At 36.1% G+C, this 20,878-nt stretch overlaps 1 pseudogene; it reads left to right on the forward strand.

Moving 5' to 3' along the window:
* Positions 1-1,849: 1,849 nt before the first annotated feature.
* On the forward strand, positions 1,850-16,934 carry LOC131508074 (probable ATP-dependent RNA helicase DDX43; annotated as a pseudogene).
* The last annotated feature ends 3,944 nt before the right edge of the window (positions 16,935-20,878 follow it).

A 20,878-nucleotide genomic window follows, 5' to 3' on the forward strand; every position in this document is an offset into this window, starting at 1 on the left:
AACAAAAGAATATTGACACTTGTAACGCTCTTGCTTTTGTTTATACTAAGACTTTCAACTCTCAAAATGAAAGAATGAGGATCTTACCAACCTAGAGGAGTCTAAAGATGCTATGGACTTGATTAGTAAAAACAAATAAAAGCAATGACAAAAAAATTGGTTCCCCATTAAAATGAAACCCTGATTACTGAAGGAATTATTTGCCTGATAGATCATTTCAGGTCACATATGCTTTTAAGTATTTGATGAGTTAGTAGGTACCATGTTTGATTACAGTTCTTTGACATTTTCTACTATGCTATTTAATAATAAATTGGAAAGAAAGGCCATTTAAAGCAAATGTTTACATTCTTTTAAATACACAAAGCAACTATGAGCCACAGAGACAACAAATCTAAAAAGAGAAGAGATTCTTAAGAAAAGGGCTTAATTCATAAACCCTTAAAATCATTATGCAAAATTATGGGTATATGCATACGTGTGGTGAGAAAAAAGTTCATAACCTTTATTGGTTTCTTAAGTGGGGTTCATGATCTATTAAAAAGCTAAGGACTAGGGGCGCCTGGGTGGCTCAGTCGGTTAAGTGTCCAACTTCAGCTCAGGTCACAATCTCGCGGTCGTGAGTTCGAGCCCCACGTTGGGCTCTGGGCTGATGGCTCAGAGCCTGGAGCCTGCTTCTGATTCTGTGTCTCCCTCTCTCTCTGCCCCTCCCCTGTTCATGCTCTGTCTCTCTCTGTCTCAAAAATAAATAAAACGTTAAAAAAAATTATAAAAAAAAAAAAGCTAAGGACTAAACACTACTTTAATAGTAATGTTTTATAAGAGACAGAATAACAATTTTCTGGTGGACTGGGGAATGAAAAGGATATAGGTTGTCAAGTTAGATTGCTTTCCAGCCATTCTGACTGAATTTGCCACAATAGTATTTCGTTTTTAGTTAAAGGAAGTTGGCACAGCACATATAATCACAAAAATGTTCACAATATCAAATACAAACAATTCTAGGGCTAATCATCTTGTGGGTCCTTTTCTGTTGCATCTCTACATCGAATTGGGCCGAAGTTTGGCAAATTACGGCCCATGGTCTAAATCTGACCCACAGTCTGTTTTTATATGGTCTGCCAGCTAAGAAAGCTTTTACATTTTTTGGAGAATTTGCAACAGAAAGCCTATGCATCCTGTAAAGTCTGTATATCCTGTAAAGATATATACTTTATGTTCCTCTATAGAAAAGTTCAATACCCCCAATCAGTGAATTAGACAATTCAGTAAGTCTTTTGGACAGTAGCTAATATTTATTAAGGGCTACAAATTGCCTGGTTATGTCCTGGAGCTGGTGATATATCAGTGAGAAAAAAAATGACCCAGATTATTTGCTTTTACGAATCTCATTTAGAGGTTATTTAGAGGACACAAAAATAAGATAGCAGATGAATAAATTGAATCAATTTTATAGTATGTTCGAAAGGAATAAATATTGTGGAGAAAAATGGAGCAGGATATGGGAATTTGGAAATTTTGAGGGACGAGTGAGATTAGCTCTTGAAAAGGTGGTTAGAGTTGACCTCACTCAGAAGGTAATATTGGTGCAGACTTGAAGGAGATAAGGAGATAAAAGTGTAGCAAACAGTCAGTGCAAAGACCCTGAGGTTGTATCTGATGTTCAATAAAGGTGGAGGAGAACAATTAAAAACTGACTTTTTACATTGATAAGCCATATGTCAGTCTCTCTCAGGCACAGTTTCTCTTAAGCATATATAGTTTAAATTTTGCCACAAGTAAATCTCTCTTTATGTTATGAAAATTCACCCAAGCATAATGAATGAGTCGTCTGGGTTTCTGAATTAAAATGTTATCTGACAGAGCATCGAGCGGGCTCCGTCAGCAGCTCCTGCTGGGATGTACCCGCCACGACTCGGTGGAGTGTTGCAGAGTCGAGGGGAGCGACATCGGAGGAGCGGAATCTTGCTCAGGTATCCGGTTCAGGTCAGGGCAAAAAGTAGGCGCCACCGCCTCCTCCTGGGTCGTTGCTTCTCGTCCAAGCTTGGCGGTGTCCCGGGCTCTGGAAAGGAGGCCTGCGGAGGATCCAAACTGATGAGGTCTGGGGTGCCCCTAGGGGTGACAGAGGTGGCGGCTAGAGGAACCCCTGCGAACCGCCGCTCCGCCTTGGATTGAAGCACGTGTGGGTCAGCGCTGTCATTGGTCGTGGCGCGTCGAAAATCAGAGACCTCCAGGGGTGCCTTGGTGGCTCCGGTGAAGCTCTTACTTCAGCTGAGGTCGTGATCTCACAGTTCATGAGTTCGTGAGTTCCTGCCCGGCACTGGGCTCTGTGCTGACAGCTCAGAGCCTGGAGCCCGCTTCAGATTCTGTGCCTCCCCCACTCTCTGCCCCCATCCTGCTTGCGCTCTGTCTCTCCCTCTCTCTTTTTTTTAAAGTTTATTTATTTTTGAGAGAGAGAGAGAGAGAGAGAGAGAGAGCAAGTAGCGGAGGGGCAGAGAGGGAGAGGGAGAGAAAGAATCCTAAGCAGGCTCCAGTCTCTGAGCTGTCAGCACAGAGCTCGACATGGGACTTGAACCCACAAACCCTGAGATCATGACCTGAGCCGAAATCGGATGCTCAACTGACTGAGCCACCCACGCGCCGCTCTCTGTCTCTCTTTCTCTCAAAAGTAAATGAACATTAAAAAAAAAAAAAAAAAAAAGCCTCTTAAAAAAAAAAAAAAAAGACCTCCAAAGTACAACAAACAGGAAAATACAGATAATCAAAGATTATCTCCATGCACAGGTCAAAATTTTTGGCAGCAAGGCAATGAAGAAGAAGCCAAAACAGTGACAGATAATTTTCTTAAAAAAACAAAACAAAACAAAACAAAACACTAAAATTACAATGCAAAGCCCAGAATTGATATTGTTGCATTCCAACCTTCTGTGCGAAGACATGTAAGGACAGATAGTAATGTTACAGAGAATCAGCTATTCACTGATTGGGATCAAATTGGAGAAAATGCTTTGAAATGGAGGGAGGGAATGGGAAGATTTACCTCCAGTTAAGAAAAACTTTACATGGAGTCAGAAACAACAAGTTCAGCGTCCAAGTGCAAGTAGACACTTGGAGGAAAGAAAATTTTGATATAATGTGTGATGACTTGAAAGATGGTCAGAAGTGTCATATACCCAGTCCTACTTGTAAATTTGAGGATGTTTTTCAATGCAGGCATGGCCAATAGTTCTACAAAGAAAAGATCTTATAGGAGTAGCCCAAACTGGAACAGGGAAGACGTTGTCCTACTTAGTGCCTGGATTATCCATCTTGATTTACAGCCCATAATTAGAGAAAAAAAGGACGGACCCAGAATGTTAGTTCTTACACCCAGTAGGTAATTAGGTCTTCACGTAGAAGCAGAATGTTCTATGTATTCATATAAAGGCCTTAAAGGTGTTTGTATATATGGTGGTGGAGATAGAAATGGAAAAATACAATAACTGAAAAAAGGAGTAGATATTATTGTAACTCCTGGAAGACTGAATGATTTACAAATGAGTAACTGTTTCAATCTCAGAAGCATAACCTACTTGGTATTAGATGAAGTCGACAAGAAGCTAGACATGGAATTTGACCCCAGATAATAACGATTTTATTAGATGTGCACCCTGACAGGCAGACTATCATGACAAGTGCAACGTGGACATATGCTGTCCGTGGACTTGCACAATTTTATTTGAAAGAGCCAATGATTGTATATGTTGGTACTTTGGATCTTGTTGCTGTAAGTACCATGAAACAAAACATAATTGTCACCACAGAAGAAGAGAAATGAGCTCATATCCAAGCGTTTTTAGAAAACTTGTCTCCCAAGGACAAAGTCATAATGTTTGTCAGCAGAAAAGTTTGCTCATCAAGTGACCCAATTCTGCGACATGGATTGGTGGGAGTCCCTTCACGGCGACAGAAAACAGATGGCCAAGAGAGAACATTAGAAAAGTTTAAAACAGGTAGAGTAAGAATATTGATTGCTTCAGATTTGACATCTTGAGGTCTCAATGTCCATGATATCACACGTCTATAATTATGATTTCCCTGGAACATCAAAGAATGTGTACATAGAGTAGGGTGCACTGAAAGAGCAGGGAGGACTTAACATCCATTACCCTCATCACTAGAAATGACTGGAGGGTTGCTGGTGAGTTAATATTCTGGGTATCTTCTTTGAGAAATATCTGTTCATGTTGTTTGTCTATTTTTTACTTGGATTAGTTTTTGGAGGGATGTTGAGTTTTATAAGTTCTTTATATATTTTTGATACTAACCCTTTACTAGATATGTCACTTGAGCATATCTTCTCCCATTCTGTAGGTTGCCTTTTACCTTTGTTGATTGTTTCCTTTGCTCTGCAGAAGCGTTTTGCTTTGATGTAGTTCCAGAATTTGCTTTTCGTTTTCGTTTCCCTACTTGGGAGACATATCTAGAAAGAGGTTGCTATGGCTGATGTCAAAGAAGTTACTCTGTGTTCTCTTCTAGGATTTTTATGGGTTCCTTTCTCACATTTAGGTCTTTAATCCATTTGGGTTTATTTTGCGTATGGTGTAAGAAAGTGGTCTAATTTCATTCTTTTGCATGTAGCCGTCCATTGTTCTCAATACCATTTGTTTAAGATACTGCATTTTTCCCATTGGATATTCTTTCCTACTTTGAATTGGAGGTTTCTTTCTGGATGTTCTATTCTATTATATTGATCCATATGCCTATTTGTATGCCAGTACTCTATTTTGATTACTACAGGTTTGTAATATAACTCAAAGTCCAGAACTGTGATGCCTCCAGTTTTTCTTTTCTTTTTTTGTTTTTTAAGATCACTTTGTCTATTCAGAGTCTTTTGCAGTTCCATGCGTATTTTAGGGTTTTTTGTTCTAGCTCCGTGAAAAATGCTGTTGGTATTTTGATAGCGATTACATTAAATATGTACATTGCTTTGGGTAGTATAGACATTTTAACAATATTTGTTCTTTCAATCCGTGAGCATGGAATGTCTTTGCATTTCTTTGTGTTGTCTTGAATTTCTTTCATCAGTGTTTTATAGTTTTCAAAGTACAGATCTTTCACATCTTTGGTTAGGTTTATTCCTAGATATTTTGTTAATTTTGTTATTTTGAGTACAATTGTAAATGTGGGTTGTTTCCTTAATTTCTCTTTCTGCTGCTTCATTATTAGTGTATAGAAATGCAACAGATTTCTGTGCATTGATTTTGTATTCTGCAACTTTACTGAGTTTGTTTATCAGTTCCAGCAGTTTTTTGGTGGAGTCTTTGTTGTTTATATGCAGTATTATGTCATCTGCAAATTGTGAAAGTTTTACTTTTTCCTTACTGATTTGGATTCCTTTTATTTCTTTTTGTTGTCTGATGGCTGTGGCTGGTACTTCTAGTACTATGTTGGTCATCCTGGTCATCCTGGTCTTGTTCCTGAACTTAGGGGAAAGCTCTCAGATTTTCTTCATTAAGGATGATGTTAACCGTTGGTTTTTCATAGATGGGCTTTATTATGTTGAAGTAAGTTCCTTCTAACCCTGTTTTGTTGAGGGTTTTTATTATGAATGGATATTGTACTTCATAAAATGCTTTCTCTGCATCTATTGAAATGATTATGTGGTCCTTATCCTTCCTCTTACTGATGTGATGTATTGCATTGATTTATTTGTGGATGTGGAACCACCCTTGAAACCCAGGAATAAATCCCACCTGATCGTGATGATAATTTTTTTAATGTATTGTAAAATTTGATTTGCTAGTATTTTATTGAGAATTTTCAAATCTATGTTCATCAGGGATATTGGCCTGTAGTTTCTTTTTTAGTGGTGTCTCTATCTGGTTTTGGTATTGGGGTAACATTGGCCTCATAGAATGGATTTGGAAGTTTTCCTTTCTTTTCTATTTTTTGCAATAGTTTGAGAAGAAAAGTTATTAACTCTTCTTTAAGTGTTTGGTAGAATTTGCCTGTGAAGCCATCTGGGCCAGGACTTTTGTTTGTTGTGAGTTTTTTGATTACTGATTCAGTCTCCTTGGCTGGTAATCAGTCTGTTCAAATTATCTATTTCTTCCTGTTTCTGTTTTGGTAGTTTATATGTGTCTAATAATTTACCTGTTTCTTGTAGGTTGTCCAATCTGTTGACATAGTTCATATTATTGTCTTATAATTGTACTTCTATGATGTTGGTTGTCATTTCTCCTCTCTTTTATTTTGTTTGAGTCATTTTTCTTTTCATCTTGATAAGTCTGGGTAAAGATATATCAATTTTGTTGATTTTTTCAAAGAACCAGCTCCTGGTTTCATTGACCTGTTCTATTATTTTTTAGTTTCTATATCATTTATTTCTACTCTAATCTTTATTATTTCCTTCCTTCTACTGGTGTTAGGTTTTGTTTGTTGTTCTTTCTCTAGGTCCTTTAGGTATAAGTTTAGATTGTTTATTTGAGATTGTTCTTGATTCTTGAGTAGGTCTGTATTCCTATAAACTTCCTTCTTAGAACCACTTTTGTTGCATCTCAGAGGTTTTAGACTATTTTGTTTTCATTTTCATTTGTTTCCACGTACTTTTTCATTTCTTCCTTTATTCCTGGTTGACCCATTCATCGTTTAGTAGCATGTTATTTAAGCTCCATGTATTTGTAGTTTTTTTCAGAATTGTCCTTGTGGTTGACTTCTAGTTTCATAATGTTGTGGTCAGAAAATATGCATGGTATGATTTTGATCTACTTGAATTCGTCAAAGTTTGTTTTGTGGACTAGTATGTGATCTATTCTGGAGAATGTTCCATATCCACTTGAAAAGAATGTGTATTTTGCTGTTTTAGGATGGAATGTTCTGAATGTATCTGTTAAACCCATCTGTTCCAGTGTGTCATTCAAAGCCATTGCTTCCTTGTTAATGTTCTGTTTAGTTCATCTGTCCATTGATGTAAGTAGAGTGTTAAAGTCCCCTATTATTATTTATTATCTGTTAGTACCTTTATGTTTGTTATTAACTGGTTTATGTATTTGGGTGCTTCTATGTTGGGTGCATAAATATTTACACTTGCTGTATTTTCTTGTTGGATTGTCCCCTTTATTATTATATAGTACCCTTCTTTTGTCTCTTGTTACAGTCTTTGTTTTAAAGTCTATTTTGTCCAATGTCAAGTATTGCTACTCTGGTTTTCTTTTGCTGTTCATTTGCATGATGCATGTTTCTCCATCCTCTCACTTTCAATCTGCAGGTGTCTTTAGGTCTAAAATGGATCTCTTGTAGGCACACACAAAAATATTTTTATCGACTTTTCTTAATGATCATGCCTGCATGATATGTTGAGAATTTGTATGGATGTCTGCACTATTCAGTACAGTACTAGCTACGTGTGACTATTTAAATTTAAATTATAATTAACAAAAGTAAGCATTCTGTTCTTTAGTTGTACTAACCACATTTCAAATGCATAATAGCTACATGTGCCAATAGTTACTATATGGAATAGCATAGATTATAGAGCATTTCTATTATCACAGAAATTTCATTGGAGAGTGCTGCTCTAACAGAAATACTGAATACACTTAATAGAACTTTTCTGAAGAATTGAGATTATAAGAATGAAGTTGCCTCCAAAGACAAGTATTTCACCTAAGGGAATAATATATGAGGAAAATTAGTCATTCAACCAGATAATACTTTGCATATTGTAAGCATTCTATAAATTTTTGAATGATGTCTACATGAGGGAGCAATGTTGCATTATCACCAAGTAATTCTAATCAACTTTCCTGAAATATAGTCTAGTGTTATCTTCTTTTTCCAGAAAAATGCACAATTTAAGTAAATTATTACTTTTAGAACTGATATGTTGACTCCATCCTCTTTTGAATCTTTAGCCTCTGTCTTTTTAATTAGATTATTTCTAGATATTTACTATGTTATTTACATATTAAATGCCCAGAAATTATCCTTATTTCAAAAATCTGGCCAGAAATGATATAAAAACAAAGTATTTTACGTTTACCTAAAGATGGTCATCCCCGTTGAAAAGTAATGTTCTGTGCTCTAAGACAGCACTGTGATTCCTTTGATTAAGAGAAGATAATTTTTTAGCACCATAATTAAGGCCAGCACTGGAGCAGGAAGTCATTTTGGCTCCGGATTAAAGAAATATTAACCGCTTGGCCCCTGAAGACTCAAAGGCCGACTAGAAAAATGATAAACTTCAAAGTACCATCTCATAGATTGTGATGGTCTTTGAAGAAACCTAGACATGAAAATACTGGCTTCACCCTAGACATGCCAAAGTTCCTCAGCTACTGCAAAATTTAAGGTCAATAAGAAAAAGATTATGAAATAGGTTTTCCGTATATGGAACAAATAAATGTGAAAGCCCTGAGATTTGTATATTAGATTGTTTGCAACTGGTAACATGTTGTAATAGAGATCACAAAATAGAATTGATAAACTTAAGCTGGGGAGAATCCTATTTTTTTTTTAAAAAAGGAAACTAACAGTGATGGACAGAAGAGGTCACACGTTGCTATTTTCCTAGTTTACTTCTAGATTCATGTGAAAAATGATTCATGATTCTAGATTCATGTGAAAAACATAAAAACATATAGCAAATTTAGGTATGAAAGGCCAAAGAATAAAATAATGTTTCTAAAGGGACTTTAATACACCCAGACTATAGCATTTATAAACTAGGACATGCTACCCCCTGGTTCACTTCCAGACCATTGCTCAGTGTACTGAGAAACATGACCACATACTGACTGGCACATGTTCAGAACTTGACGATTTGACACGGGAAAAATATTTTCATATTTAAGTGTACATCTGGCAAATAGAAGTATTAACAATAAGACTGTGGGTAACTTGCCGTATGTTTTATACAACGGGTACTTATTGATCTTATAAACAGAGAAGAGCACAGAGCTGAATATTTTACAATTGAAAACCCTCGCTTACTTTCTAATATATTTTTTTTCCTTAGTTCGATAGACATAACAAAGGGCACAGAGCCTAAATAGTTCTGTTAGTCTATTCCATGAATGGTGAATGGATGCTACCCATATCATTGGACCTACATTTCAAGGTGTATGTGAAATGTTTGTACTGTTAATATGTCCAGAGTTTCCCAGGTGAAACATAAACTTTGAAACATAAACTGCCAGGTTTCCAGTGTAAGGTGTTTTTTTTTTTTTTTTGTTTTGTTTTGTTTTTAAAGCAGAACAATAGGACTAAACAAAATATTTTAGCTTCTCTAAATATTTTCTCCCCTTACCTTGCATCTCACCCTTTGGTTGGTCAGTAAAATGCTGCTAAAGTAAAAGAAATTTCTGATACTTTCACTAAAATGTGCTACAGTTATGTCCTGGATCTAAAATTGTAGGACAAGAGGACAAATAGATACCCAGAAACAATTATTAAAAGACACAAAGAAAAACAACAACTAATACCTAGGTAGCCTTGCATCCTGTAGATTTTGGATGAAGTTGTTACAAAATGCTTTTGTTGCTATCCAGAAGATGGTGGGAGAAAATACAGCCTTAATTCAGGTCGCATAATCATTTTCCGTTAAATGTTTAGAAGTCCTGCTTTCTTCCACAGCACAACAATTACACAGCAGAGCATAATTATTTTACAGTCAATTGAGTACACCAAATGGGCATATTTATGAAACCTGATTTATACTTCATGCTTGCAACACTACATGAAGCGTGGCTTTACCTCCCACCAAACCTGCAGTCAGTAAAACCGTCAGAAGGACTCTTTGCTTCAGCTCCAAAGCAAAATAACTGAAGTTTGAGCAATCCTTTTGAAATGTTGGTACCGCACTTAGCTTTTTCCTATCAAGTGTACTGCAAAGAGGAAAGGCAAAGAAAGCAATGTGGTATCTGTGGACAGGTTCCATAAAAGTTTTATGGCTTTAGTTCATGCCCTGATTCTTGCTGTGGTGAGCAAGTACATTTTTCATTAGCCTATCCCACAAAGCAATGAGACAGTCTACATTTAAGTGATGACCTTCTCCATATAAGCTCAAACTTGTTTTCCTTGTACTTCAATAACTAATAATTATTTATGAAGGTTTGCATAATTACCTAAGATACTGCAGGAGTTTGGTCACATTGTGACCTTCATAAGAACTTCTTGGAACATGGTATTTCCAAATTTTTGAAGAGATACTCTAATTCCTTGTCTTTTTTTCTCACACATTTATATAGTTGGCAATGAGGCATCAATTCACAGTGATGACTTACTGGTACCATCAGTGAGTTTAAGGAGGCCTCTGTAAATATTTAAATTAGGCATTTCTGTTTTAGATGCAAAAAAAGTCCAGGCTGCTGCTCTAATGCAATTACAGAAAAACTAAATAATAGGTGATTTTGTTGAATTTGCTGATTAATCATGTGTAATGTCTATGTTTTTCTTATTAATTGCTTTATCTTAATTGCATAAGAATATCTTCTGATTTCACTCAGGACTGAAAGAGGGGAAATACTTATTTGGAATTAATGAGCAAACTGTGGAGTCCCGGGTTTATCGGTAATTCTTTATCTTCAGGGTCTGAGCACGGCCTAATATGGGGACTATAAAACAAGATTCCTCTATGTGTTATTGACTTCCAAATGAAAAAAAAATTATTCACTCCTTTCATAAGACCTGTGCACAGCAGCTCATGTTGATGGCCTCCAAGCACAGTAAACTAACACATTAGGGTAAACAGATGTTTTCTCTATTAACAGTATCAACCATCTGGCTGCAGGCCAAATCAAGTCTGGGAAGTAATTTCAACTGGCCTGTCTGTTAATGCAAAAACTGACTGAACAGTCTCTCCTGCTCATCTTCCCATCCTGCAAAGGATGTTTCTTCCAGTGTATGATTCATAGAAGAGCAGGAAGGAGAGAGATCATTTCAAAGAGTTAATTAATTCTTAGTTGCAATTTTATTCAATTATCTGTTTAAAATATAAAATGTACAGCATTCAAGATGCTAAGATCTAAACTAAGTATGATGTAGAAAATTAGGGAAAATGTAGAGATAAATTTTCTTAAACACTGGAATCAGCTGCGGTATCTAATTTAATCTTTATTTAAAGAACCCAGTCCCTGGGAGACCATGAAACTAGGTTGCCAACTGCCTACTAAAAAAATAAAGGAACAAAAGTAACTTTTGCTAAAAAGAGGTAAAATCATGACCATCTCACATGTTACTTATTTTTGGTCATTAAATATTGTTTATTCAGATATAATTGCCTTAGTTCATTTTATCTTTCATATAGTAATGATTCTTGAATTATATCAATGCAATATTAATACAGACATTATCTCTTAACCTAACCTAAACAAATCAGAATAAAACAAAGGAAAATTATAATTCATAATATCATTTGCACAGATGTAAAATCTCAAGTAAGATTTAGTAAAAATTAATTTCTTTCATTTATTCCCAGATACTTGTGATAAATACCCACCTTTGCAGAATTTCCTTTTGTTCTTATTTCTTAGTTCTTTGCCTCTAAATCATTTTCTTTTCCTAACCATATTAGCTATATATATAGTGGAAAATTGAATCCCAAGAAGACACATCTTTATAAATGGATGAATAATTCTCCTGGGCTAGAAATTATTTAACTGATACTGAGCTACAAAATGGTATCTTCACGAGGCTAAAACTAATACAACTATTTCTTGTCCTATCTGTAGACAGACTAGAGGATTAACTAGGAATTGTGTGGGTTTTTTAAATGTTTATTATTTATTTTGAGAGAGAGAGAGAGAGAGAGAGAGACAGAGAGAGACAGAGAGTGAGCAGGGGAGGGGCAGAGAGAGAGGGAGACAGAGAATCCCAAGCAGATTCCACACTGTCAGTACAGAGCTTGACATGGGGCTCGAACACACAAACTGTGAGTTGATGACCTGAGCCGAAACAAGAGTCAGAGGACTAACTGAGCCACTCAGGCACCCCAGGAATTGTGTTTTAAGGAATCTAGTAGCAAGCTTATTTCTAGTGGTTTTCTAATGTTCCCACAAGATTTCCTGAGTTAATCAACTAACATAGAGGTGCGGTATAAGGAAGGAGCTGCCAAAGCATGTTGCAGAGTGTGGACAGAACGTGAGATGAGTAGACGTAGATGTAAATCCTGAATTAGGCACTTACAATTTGTCTGTTCACTGAACAAATGCACACCCAAACTCCTTTTAAAAATTCATTGAAGTGCTGGGGCACATGGGTGGCTCAGTGAGTTAAGCGTCCGATTCTTGATTTCAGCTCAGGTCATGATCTCACAGTTTGTGGGATCGAACCCTGTGTTGGGCTCTGCACTGACAGCACAGAGCCTGCTTGGGATTCTCTCTCTCCTCTCTGCTCCTCTCTCTCGCTCTCTCTTAAAAATAAATAAGCATTAAATTAAAAAAACTATTAAAGTGCTTATTATGTTCCAGGTACTGTGTTTTAATATTTGGTATACCATAATGAAAAAGATTGACTAGACTCTTGACTTTCTTGAGTGTCTAGTCTAGTGGAGAAAATGTGTACCAACTGGCAACCTATCAAATAAAATAACTGAACATTGAGATCCATGCTGTGAAAAAGAAGAATAGAGCAATGTAACAGAAAGTAATAGGACTTGGGTTTTGTAGCTCAGTTGGTATTGATGGATCAGAAAGTACTTCTCTGAAGAAGGGGCATTTAAACTGAGACTCTAAATTGTAATGGAGGCAGCCATTTGGAAAATGACAGAAAGAGCGATTGAGGCAATGAGGGTGTAATCTATAAGCCCATGAGAAGAAAGAGCTGAGCTCATTAGAAAGTTGAATGAAGGAAAATATGTCACCTCTTAGGTAAGATTTTAAACCTTTCAGAAAGCTTAGATGAGAGTCTGTAAAAATAGGTCTGGTGTGATCTGCCTCATATATTTGTTTGGGAATAATAATACCTAATGTATATTGATAAGTTCTATTTACCAGCACTATTTGAAGCGCTTGCTCTGAATTTCTAATTTAGATCCTATAACAAGACCTCTTGTCTGTCACTGTCTGTATTTATTTAGGTAAGGAAACAGATTTTTGGTAACTTAGGTAGTTAGTAAGTCAATCCAGCAATCTGACTCAAGAGATCATCCTCTTAGCAATAACATGAAATAATGTAGAAAAAGTTTCCAAGACATCACGCTTGTTCTTGTAAGTGTAGAAATTGTTGTTAGGAGCACCTAGGTAGCTCAGTCGGTTAAGCATCCCACTTCGGCTCAGGTCATGATCTCCTGGTTTGTGAGTTTAAGCCTCGCATTGGGCTCTGTGCTGACAGCTCAAAGGCTGGAGCCTGCTTTGGATTCTGTGTCCCTCTCTCTATCTGCCCCTCCCCTGCTCACGCTCTCTCTCTCTCTCTCTCTCTCTCAAAAATGGAATAAACATTAAAAATTTAAAAAAAAGAAATCGTTATTATTATCAGTACTCTGACTGATATGTAAATATTTCAGTCTGACCCAGCATTGATCTTTCCTACATGTATGTATAAAGTGATTAAATTTGTCTTTAAAACCAAAGTAATTTTGAGAGTGAAAGTGTTTGATTACGTGGATACGACAGGCATTAACTAATACTGTCTTGGGATAGTATGGGATAAATGGCTGTTGTACCTAACATGTGAATTTGCCATCATTGGCCTGAGGTCACATTTGTAGTGAATACAGCAGCAGGCTACTTTTTCGTGAATTTCTTAAGCTGGGAGAGAATTTAGAGGCCATCAATTACAACATCTTGTTTTATAAATAATTTGCTTTTAAGGCCCAGAGAGATGAAATTACTTGCCCAAGATAAGAGCTGGTTAGTTCTAGAACTAGACTAGAAACTCAGTGATTTTTTTTAGTATTCCTGGCTGCTTAAAGACAAATGTATATTTCTTTAGCTGGAACTGAATGGAATGGATAGAAATTTACTTATCCCATCACCCCACTGGCAGAGTGGTTTTTTTTGTTTTTTTTTTAACTAGTAACTTGTATCATGAAGCCAGCCAGGATTCACAGACAATCCTAGGAACATTTTAGAGTAGGACCATCAGCAGTGTTATGGAATGTGGAATCAGAAGGCCCTAAATTAGGTTTTAGCTTTGACCTTGTCATTGTTTAATTTAAGGGCCTTAAGCCAGTTACTTACTCTTTCTAAGCCTTGATTTCCTCACTTTGAGAGAGAGGACTTGAAAAAAATCCCTTTGAAGTCCTTTTTTTTTTCTTTTCTTTAAGTTATATAAGAACAATAGTCTGAGTTTGGGGAAGATAGTTGGTAAAGAGAAAAGTGAAGGTACCACAGACAGATTTCAATTTTGCCAAGGGCTAGTCTTGAGTCTGTTGCATGTTAAATCACATAGTTCTTGAACTGGATTAGTGAGTAGGTAGATAGAGATATTGATTAGGACACCAGTGATTATCCAGTAAATTATGCATGACTGAGTTTAAGTAGACCAACAGGATACTTTTGGACCATTTCCCACAAGACGAACTAACATTGACAGCTCATTTTCTGGAATCATGTGAGACTACTCAGGGGTTACAAATGGATAATAATGGGGATTTAAAAATTTAGATCCTAAAATAAAGGACAACTAAGAGCCTGGAAAAGAGTTCTACTATTGGAATTTTTTTTAAGTTATTAATGTCCCGAGACATTTATTTGTCTCTACATTTTTATATAACATGGAAATAATTGCTAAGTGTTCATGTTGTTCAAGTCAGCGGTAACAATAAAAGAAATATAGGTAAATTTTTAGGTATTCAGTTCTAGAGTCAAATAAGTGGGTTTAAATAGTTGATTGCCTGATTTACAGAACGGTGGTGAGAATTTAGTGAGAAGGTGTACGTACTCAGTCACCCTAGTGTGCCTCAGCTGCATTGGCTTTCTTCCCCTTCTCTGATTGCATTCCACCCTCTTCTCTTCTGTACCAAAACACAGAGATTGTGGAAAATATTGTAGACTGGCTTCCTCAACCTATGTTGTCTCTCTAATAGCATACCTTCCTTTAAACTAGAGTCTACAGAAATAAATAAATACCATATTTATTAGATTTCAATGTGTCAGGATTCCAATGAGACTGTCTTCCACCAAACAGATACACATATATGAGAGAAGGGAGGCAAGAATAAACATCTGGGACAAAGGCTAGTTGTTTCTTTTTATGAGAATTGTCTTGGAGGCCTTTTATTAAGGCCTGCTAAGAAGATTCTGCTATGTGAATGTATGAACATTTGGTTTTCGTGCCTGTCAGACAGCAGATGGTAGCATCAGTGACATCTCTGGTGATAGTGTTAGGCTTATCTTCTAGTTGGGTCATTTTGACTGTTTAGCATCAAGTTCAGTTCCCCGGACTTTTCCAAAGTTCTTTGAGTTAGTAAGAGGCTATAATAAGGGCTCTTTTGCATAAGTCAGCTAGAGTGGACTTTGTTGTCTGCAACTAAGAATCCCGAAGTAATACAGCAATTTTGAACAGTGAAAGACAGAAGCCTCATTAACGTTTCTTAATATAAGATCATATTTATTCATATGTGTCTTCATTTGAAATAATCATTGAGCATAAGACACTGGGTTAGATGCTGCATAGAAACTGGTGAATTAAAATAGGTATCAACCCTAGATATGGAAGCTAAAATCTATTGCAAGAGATATAATTAACAAGTAAATAAACAAATGAATATATGCTTGAATAATAATTAGTGCTCTGAAGAAAATCAGTAAGATGTAATAATATAATAAAAGAAGCCATCTAAGTCAGAAGAGGTTCTCTGAAAGATGAAAAGAAGCTAGCTAGTAAGAATGTGGAAGGTGTATTTTCTGTGGTTCTGAATGGTGCACTAAGAGCTTCTGGTGAATTTTATAGTCACCAGTAAAATAATAGTTAAATAAGAGTGGTTAAATAAGTAAAACCTATAATTTGGCAGAAATCTGTAGCATTTAGTCAACTAAATTTATAGAATGTAATACTGAAAACATAGAAACATAGAAAACCCAGCAAGAATGACTTATTTCCGGTAACTGGCCACCTACATAATTATTATATCAAAATACCATAAAGAACCTCTTTTTTTCCTGATAGAAAAGGGAATGGTGATTATCTCTCAGACAACTAGATTTTTCAGTAAAACATTACTCAAGTGAATGTTATTCTTTCATTGGAAATTGTGTGACCTATTTATGGTGGTGGAGTCCCTATGACCTCATACGATAGAAAAATAAGGTGAGGAACCAATACAATTATAAATAGCACAAGGAGCAAGCTAAAGATTGTAGAATGCCCAATTTAAACACTATCTCCTTCCACTGTCAAGAAGACTGTGATTATTGAGTTTTCTGTTACTCTTCTACAACAATCCTAATTTTACATAACTTTTATTTTATTGTAATTATTATAGTAAGTTATTATATATAGTATGTTATTATACAGTTATTATAGTAAGTCCTCTTACAAGAACTTACTGCTCTTAAAGTCCAAAATGAAGTGCTGAAGGGTTAGCAGTTAGTTCCTACAGTTTAAATAAAGAGACTGGGATTAACACTTTGAAGAACAAACTGGATCTTCCTTTTGAAGGTGAGAATTTATCCTGATCAAGAGGTGTGAAATGATTTTAGTGTTCATAATTCAGATGTAGAGGCTTCAGAGACCAGGCACATTTTTTTCCCCTTTGTATGGCCATTTGCATGTGAAACAAACTCCCTTTCTAGCCTCTCCTTGGCTACACCTTTGTCCAGATAAACCTGGCAGAGCATCTTGTGAATGGGCACATTGCCATCATGGCAGATGGACTGGGCAAGCAAGTTCAAGAGCCAGAATGTATGTCACATTTGACTAAGAAGGGCACATTGACACCAGTGTATGTAGAAACAGCATTTGGTGTACATTCTCACTCCCTATGGCCAAGGGAATATGACCCAGCACTGTAGCTGAGCAATACATTAACTTTGTAAATCTAAAACATTTAAGCCTAATCACTGCAGATCTATTGCCCAGAAATTATGGCTATAATTTAGACTTCTTGGGAGAAAAAATGTAAAGCTTTGTCCTAAATATTGGATATAGATATTTCTTCACAAAAAGCATCATCATCAACCACAAATACTAGATTGATCATTTGTTCTATTCATGCCATTTGTAAGGTCATACATCTTACAAATAATCTTTCAGAGAAGAAATTTGTGGTTTTCCTTTTCACATAAGCACATGTACATTATCTGAGCAATAGTGATTTTATATTTTATATCTTTCTTCATATAACTTATTAATATATCTCAAACTATTCTCATCCATTTCTTCAATCTCACCTTTTCTCTCCAAATGCCCTGATGTAATTTATATTTCACTTCATCGGGAATGAATATTTTGAGAAACATGTTTTAAATCATTATCAACCTCACCCCCATGCTCTTAATCCTTCCACTTTTGTGATCTCTGCCAACAATGTTATAATTATTCTGATTTAAAACATTAAGACCAACTTTAACATTAACTTGTCTTTTATTTCCATATCTAACTATTCTTCAAAATTTTCCAATGACAAATCAATCCTTTCCTTTCCAGTCATGGTTCTATTACTTTAATTCTTAACCTCATTATATCTCACCTAAACCAGGAAAGCTCTCTATTAAGTATTTAGCATAATGGCTTCAAGGTCAGACAAACCAGGTCATAAATCCAGCCAACCATTTATGAATATATGTAAGTATGTATGTATACATTTATACACATTCAACTGTTTTCTTTTTTAGCCCAACTCAGTTAAAAGTATTTTACAGAAAAACACAAATGCCATTCCTAAATACTTCAGTGTATCGCCCCTAAGGATAAGAACATTCATCTACATCACAATAGTATGGAAATATTATGAAGGCAGGCCTGGAAGGATGTCCTGATGGGTTGTTTGTGAGGATATAAAAGAAAGTCAAAGATATTTCCAGAGATTTTGGCAGGAGCAAATGGAAGTATGGAGATATCATTTACATAGGCCAGGAAAACTGCATTTAGAAGCTATTTTGGGATTATAGAGATAAATTTCCCCCCATTCTTTGCTAGAGATTGGCTGGGTCAGGCCATAATTGAAAATTCTGGAGTGTGTAAATTTCCTCGAAGTTGAGGAAATCTTGCATGAGGCAAAATAAGATATCAAACCCAGGTTCTAGAATATTTTTAGTGAAATAATTTAACAAGAATCACAAATGGAAAATGGAGCCATTCCATTTAGCATGCTTTGGCTGTCGGCAGAATATCTCACTCAAATTGCTCTACAGTTTAGAATATGTAAAGGTTCCAATGTGAAGAAGTACAGACTAGGGCAGTCTCCAGAACTGGCTGAGTTTAATGGTTAGGGCTGTGACCAAAAATCCAAGTTCTTTCTACATCTCTGTGCTATCATCCTACTTGTGGACTTCATTTTTATATTGGTTCCCATCATATTCTTAAAACAGCTGCTGGAAGTATCTATGGCAATGTTTATTTATTTGTGTCCAGTGGAAGGTCAAGAGAGAAGGTGCTTGCCCAAGCATGGATTATAATTCCCTCTTTTAGTCATGTTTGGTCTGCTTGCGTTACCATTTCAGTAATTACCGAGATCGCGCTCTGGAATTAGGAATGAGAGAGATAACAATAAGTAAGTAAGAAAGTAAGTTAAGTAAGCAAATAAAAATAAAAACTACAATATGTTATTGGGAAAAAGGTAGGTAATCAACAAAAGTCATTACTCAGAAAGTTCTCTTACCTCTCCAAATACAACCCATCCCCTGAGACATATACTCTTCGTATGTTTTTTACCATAGATTAATTTTTCCTGCTGAAGGGCTTCATATAAATTGAGTCATATGGTGTGTACTCATTTGGGTATGGCTTTTTTCTGCAAAATTATTAATGTATCTCTCTGTGAATTGCTTATTTTTATTCTACAGTAGCACTCTCTTGTATGAATGTAGCACATAGTATTGGGTTGTTGACACTTTTTGGAATAGGGGATAAAGCTACTATAATTATTGTGAACAGGTCGTTGGGGAACTGCACGTATATTTTATTTCTGTGGGTAAAAAATCTAGAAGTAGAATGTCTGTGTCATTGGATAGTCTATGTTCAACTTAATACAAAAAACTACCAAATCTTTATTCCAAGTGGCTATACATTACTGGTTCTGAATATAACAGAAGAAGAGACAAGGTCTGTAGCATTAGCATTTTTGGTTATGGATTTGTAAAACAAAATTTAAATTATTATGAACTAAGGCTTCATTTCCAAATTACCATGTGTACAGAGAGGTGTGAGACATAGGTTTTATAAACAGGGTTGATGAATCCAAAACTGCTAGCATGTGATATTTGAAGCCCAGAAAAGAAAGTGTCTATGTGTCTTCCTGATGAAATGAGTACTCAACACTCTCTTAAAGATTCAGAAATTGAGTGTGCAGTGACATTCGGTCACTACAGTAATGGAGGGGCAAGGACGCAGGACTGGGGATAATTCCTCATGTTTAAATAACATGAAATTCCAAGAAAAATAATATCCGCCGAATGGCTTGTGTTTTCACTGAGTTAGGAAAGGCCTGGTTCCTTGCTAAATTACAGACATAATCAGTTTTACCTCCGTGCGATGGGCAGTCACACTATCCCCGGTAGGTCGGCCTTTGACTCAGCTGTGTGTTCCTTCAATAGAAACTGAATGACAACTTCATGTCTATTTATGTGTCATCATCTGTTATAAATTGAATGTTTGTGTCCTTCCAAAATTCATATGTTGAAATATTGACTTTTACTGTGATTGTACTAGGAGCCACGGCCTTTTGGATGTCATTAGGTCATGACAGTGGAACCCTCCCGAATGGATTTAGTATCTTATAAAAGAGACCCCAGAGAGCTCTCTTGCCGCTGCTTCCATGTGAGGACACAGCAGCAGAGGGCTATCTGTGAACCAGAAGTGACCAAACATGGAACCTGCTGGCACTTTGATCCTAGATTTTCCAGCCTCCAGAGCTGTGAGAAATAAACGTCTGCTGTTTAAGCCACCAGTCTGTAATATTTTTGTTATAACAGCCTGAACAGACTTAAACACCATCCATCTGGGGTGTGGGTGAAGTCTAAGATATTCAATTTTAATATATACATAGAGTTGAAAAAGTCTGTTTGTTATGGCATAGTGGTTTTATGTATTAATTTGGCCTATGCTTTACCTCGCTATGAGCCCTGAAAAATGAACATTTACAGATAATAAGCTCTTTCCTTCATCCTTTCTTTTCCTTTCCTTCTTTTTTTCTTTTTCTTTTCCTTTTATTTCTTTTCTTTCCTTTCCTTTTTTACTATCAATGATTTAAAGCTGGATTTTTGTCTATATCCCCTAGTTTCATGACCTCATAAATATAACACTGTGTACTTCTTATCTCCTAGGTAGAAATTGTTTGCGCTGTATGACTCTATTTTATCTAACATGTGTAAAAGGTCCCCACCATCAGTTCAAAAATATATTCTTGTTACTCCATGTATGCATGTGATTTTGGGCTGGTCACTAAATGAAAGCTGGTGCACAGCCAGAGTTTAAAAGTGTCAACTCTGTTTAAAATGTGTTTTGTTTCCTTCATGTACATGATGCTTTGTTACTGGCAGACAAAAATAAACAATTATAGGCCTAATGTAATAATTGTTTCCACTCTGTTTTGAATAAAACCAGTAGATTGAGGTCACTGTTTTTATTAGAGAAAATATGATAATGTGATTATTGTATTTCTAGCTTGAGATCTAGGTCTCTGTTTTGATGCAGTAACTACTGTGGGAATCATTTGCTCTGTGAGTTGCAGGTGTTTTTTAGGTGCTTTCTACATTTGTTCATGGGGATGGACATGAGTTTGGGGAGTGTGTATCAT

This window comes from Neofelis nebulosa, chromosome 3, assembly GCF_028018385.1.
Source record: "Neofelis nebulosa isolate mNeoNeb1 chromosome 3, mNeoNeb1.pri, whole genome shotgun sequence".
Lineage (NCBI taxonomy): Eukaryota > Metazoa > Chordata > Mammalia > Carnivora > Felidae > Neofelis > Neofelis nebulosa.